Raw genomic sequence first — 4781 nt, 5'->3', positions numbered from 1 at the left:
AGAATAACGCTATTTAAGAAAATTTACATATCTCAGAGAATCAGGTCCCTTTTACGTGCCGGTGTCGTAACCAAATACAGTAGGTCTTGTTTTCGATCTGGATGGGCCTGTCCTTCGGGAAACCGCGGAGGGCGCGAGGCGGGAGTGGACCTCGTGGCCACCTGTGCGGAAGAAACCAGCAGATAGTGACGCGAAGTCCGAGCTGCTGTCCAATCCTGATTTAGTTTGCAGGAAATGGACGTTTATCTGCTTCCACGCAGAACCGTCGTCGGAATCATTCTTTGAATTACAACGTACGTGGAGCTCCTTTAAGGCAAGCGAGCCATAAAAACTGAGATGCGGGCGCCGCCTCAGCAGACGGCCAGGCCCCGCAGCCTCGCCGCCGTGGGAGGGCGCTCCGGCCAGACTCCCCCAATTCACCCTCCAGGCCAGGCATCCAGCCGGTGGAATCCAGACCCCAGTCTCTCGTCCCCAGTTCTGAGTGACAGCTGCAGTTCCTCCGATCGCCAGTTCTAAAAGTGACTGACGTGTCGATTTTCTGTGCTGGGTCATCTGGTGGCCTACGCGGAGCTGGAGGTGGGTCGTCGCTGGTTGTTTTGGGGGGAGAAGGCAGCCTGGCTGCTGAGTGCAGCATTCGGAGGCGCAGAGCAGGAAGAGCTGGGTGAAAATTCAGCTCTAAAGATAGAATTGGCATTTGGTCCAGCGACCTCTTTTTTTAATAAGTCCACCGTGACCTCCATATCTGTGTGTCTTCTACTTTCTGTCCTCGTAAACAACAGCCTTTCTCTTGTTTGCAAGCAGACCAGAATCTCGACTGGCAATCCCTAAAGATCGTGAAAAGTGCCTTTGTTGAGGCCGTGCTGGGGGCTGTGAACATGAATAAAGAAATCGCACATAAGTAAAAATCGGGTCATCGACGTTTCTCAGGAGGACGGGGTGGCATTTCCGCCAGCGCCCCCTGATTAGCGGGCCTCATTGTTGCACGTTTATTAACTCAGAGGGAATCGATATATTCACCCAGACCCGGGGGTTCTTTGGTCATTGTTCCCTGAAGCACTATTGTGTCTATATCAGGGCAGAGTGGGGCATCTTCTCATGTAACATTCAGCCCTGGTGGATCAAATTACCTTTTATTTAAAAAAAAAATCAAAATTTCCCTTTCGGACGTTTCGTGAATGGCAGGCTTGACCTTTACCAGGTTGCTTTATATCTCATTGTACCCAGGACCCTGCTGACAACGGAAGTCTATCTCCCTTCTGTGCTCCCAACCTAACCTGACCTCTCCACGGTGAAATGGAGACAGTCGAGTTCAGAGGCTTCCTGCGTGCGGCCTCAGATTCGGGCTCACCTCTGAAGAACATCCCCGCGTCCGAAGCCCAGTGGGGAGAGTGTCCATGATCGCGGCTCGCTCGCTCATTCCCGTCAAGAGCGTCGTCACACAGAACCGCTGTCCTGAAACCACTGAGCGTGTCGCAGCTGTATTTTTCAGAGTTACGTAGGATGCCTCCTTTTCTCATTGCGTTTGCTGTTTGTTTTTTTACCTTAAAACTTCTTCTTTTTTTTTTTTAACAATGGCCTCTGGTTTTCCGTCACGGATGTTTTACATCCTGCTGCAACATGCTTTTGTTTTCAGGACAAGGGATTCAGGGTCCGCCTTGCTTTCCCCACTCAGGCACACGGGCTCTGTCCCCCACCGAGCTTCCAGCAGGTGTCCTCGGGATACCAATTTGTGAGGGTCGTTTTCCCACGGAACATTTTGGGGCTTGATTATAGAGAGATTCTTGTAAAAACCTTCCTATTGAAAATAAAAAGCTGAGGGCATCATCATTTCGCATGCGGCTTTGGGGTGGTACGCAGCGACATGTATTTTCAGTTTCGGATGAGCTGTAATCAGCACAGTATGAATGTCCTGTCATCAAGGCCACGTGTGGCAGGTTCCTGTGTAAATCTGTTGACTCTGTAAATGGTAAATGTCAACAAATTCCAAATAAAGTCAGCTTAATAAGCTAGTGGAAGCACTGAACATAAGCGAAAAGGTCGGTTTGGGAGGCTGTGGCTACGGGGCTGGGAGTGACTCATGAGCAGCATCTGCGCCGTCTTCACGGCCCCGACAGCGGGAGTCGAGATGGCCGCGCCATCTCCCTGCTTCGTCGAGGCATCTTGGACCTAGAGAAGCTCTTCGAGGTCACTTCGCAGATGAGGACACAAAGATTCGAGTGGGACTATGACTTAGCTCGGCTACGACCGCCGAGAAATGGATCTGAGACCAGAGAGAGTGATGGTCCGTGTGTTGTTTGTCGCACCACCAGCCCAGGCTCGGTTTGGAAATAGGAAAATAAACAATATCATAAAGCAAAGCATCAAAGCGCCACTTGCCGCACTACAATTGCGTGACCGTGTGGCAGATCCGTTCACTTTTAAATGACGTGCACATTCGCGTTAACATAGACGAGATTTACCTCCTTTCAGTTTTCAAGTTGTATTTCTCCTTTAGACCCAGAGGCACGAGAGGGTCTCCGACCGCTCCGCGGAGTGCCGAGGCGAGCTCGCAGGTGTGCCGAGGCGAGCTCGCAGGTGTGCCGAGGCGAGCTCGCAGGTGTGCCGAGGCGAGCTCGCAGGTGTGCCGAGGCGAGCTCGCAGGTGTGCCGAGGCACGCCTCAGAGCCCTCGCGGAATGCTGGCACAGGACAGACATGTCTTCCAGAGGCCGCGACGGAGCTCCGCACGAAGAACTGTCCGGCCGAGGACGTGTTTCCATGAGGCTTTAGGCAAAAAAATGCTTTCCACGTCCACGCGAATTGCTAGAATCATGTTTTGTGGCTACATCAAAGCAAATTTTCAAACACGATTTTTCTCAGAGGCCAGGGCGTAAGCGGCGCTGGGGCTTCTCCAGCCTGCTTCTCCTGGGGCGGTGGCCCTGGACGGCAGCTGCCGTGCAGGAGGGGAGCCCCAGCTCTTTCATCAGAGAAGCGCCAATTGTCGCTTGTCCTTAGTTGTGTGATATGCCTGTATCGACCCGTTTATACGTAGGAGAATTCCATGAAGTAATCCTTAAATTCTGCATGATGAATAATATAATGCCAGTCATTATAGTATAATTACAGTCTAAGCCAATGGGTAATTTAGCGATATACATACTATTATCAGCTAGGTCGCAAGATCTAATCAAACTCCGTAGTTTGTGGCTCTGCTCTGGAGACCGCTTTTGTGATTTATAAATTCCACAAGGAGATTCCTCCTCCTAAGATCATTTCAGCTCATCACACTTGTATCCGTAACTCCTCGTGGTCTCCGTAGACTGGACCTTTTCAGAGTTATAATCCCAGAAGTCTGCTATTATGACAATGGTAAGAATCCCCGATCCTTACTTTTATAAACAGCAAACGGTTTAAATGTGACTGCTTCCCCATCTTTAAACGCTTTTCTCTCCCGCATGAGGAATAGGGAGAACTGGGGAGCATGGGAGGGGTCTGTGCCGCGTGCCCCTCTGCCCGCCCAAACGTCGGGCCGGGGGAGGGAGGCAGGGACTAAAGCATGCGCGACGCCCTGTGTCGACCTCTCTACGGCCGATTTAGTGCGATGCATGATTTCTGACTGGTCTGGGTTGTGCCACTTACGAAACCAACCGAATACTGGTTGGATCCACGGCTTACAGGACACTAAATGAAACAAAATCTCACCTGTAGAATTCTAAAATTCATTCACCTACTCTTTCGATCAAGACATATTTTATTAATCAGCGCCCTTACCGAGACTGTCTCTGAACGTTAAGGGTGTCGTCCGGAACGAGACCGCACGGCTCCCGCCTGCGTGGAGTTTGCCTTCTGGTGGTTTCCGGGAGGTGCCTCGGCCTTCAGCCGTCACTGCAGCTCGGGGTGACTCTCAGTACCAATTCGCTTCTAATTCACAGGAATCTTTTATGAACTATCTTTGTCATTCCTTCGGTCCCCGCACGTAACGAGGTGATCGGTTTAATAAAAGCAATTTCTGTTAATATTGCTTAAGGTTTTGGAGTGGTTATTTTGCTGCCTAATTCTAACATTCCCTGTCTGCTAATTCTCATGAGAGAGGTTTTTTGTTTTTTGTTTTTTGTTTTTTTTACTAATAATTACACTATTTTAGTCTACGGCCACGCCGCCCTGAACGTGCCCGATCCCGTCTGATCTCGGAAGCTAAGCAGGGTTTGGCCTGGTTAGTACTTGGATGGGAGACCAGCTAGGAAGACCAGGTGCTGTAGGCATAAAAAATAAGGGATTGTAAGCTGACAAGTTCCTTGCGATCCGTGAGGTTACTAAGGGTTGCCTCGCCTAAAAAAAAAAAAAAATTATGCTATTAAAATCTGTCTTCCAAATGTGAGTAATAGGTAATGTGTGTATGAATACAGCAATGAATGATTACTGTTCATATTTGAATTAAGGTATTAACTAAGTTTTGCACCACATTGGTCAATATTTGGAAAAGCACGTGCTTTTCAATTTAACTGAGGTCCACGTAATTTCCCTTGGATGTTGGCTTATCACTCCCATCACGGTCCGTTAATTAAGCGGTTTAAACGGGGCGTGATTTTTGGCTTTTCTTTCCAGCGTATCCACCTCGCTTAAGCAAGCACATGAAACACCGCGATGACGAAGGACTCAGTTTTTCTCGAAACTTTGCCGTAGCATCGAGTTGTTTTCTTTTGCTCTTAAGGAACGTTTATATTTGGATAAAACATTTTATTCTCTACAAGAGTCCTCTGGGATTTTTAGACTACAGTTCTCTCGGAAACATACTCAATGAGCA

At 49.1% G+C, this 4781-nt stretch overlaps 1 non-coding gene across 1 annotated transcript; it reads left to right on the top strand.

Moving 5' to 3' along the window:
* The first annotated feature begins 4120 nt into the window (after positions 1 to 4120).
* Positions 4121 to 4239, top strand: LOC120589620 (5S ribosomal RNA). The gene has a single exon (XR_005649549.1). It is a non-coding gene; the product is annotated as a 5S ribosomal RNA (ribosomal RNA).
* The last annotated feature ends 542 nt before the right edge of the window (positions 4240 to 4781 follow it).

Source organism: Pteropus medius, unplaced genomic scaffold, assembly GCF_902729225.1.
Source record: "Pteropus medius unplaced genomic scaffold, Ma_sr-lr_union100, whole genome shotgun sequence".
NCBI lineage: Eukaryota > Metazoa > Chordata > Mammalia > Chiroptera > Pteropodidae > Pteropus > Pteropus medius.
This window is presented reverse-complemented; position numbering and strand designations above follow the sequence as displayed.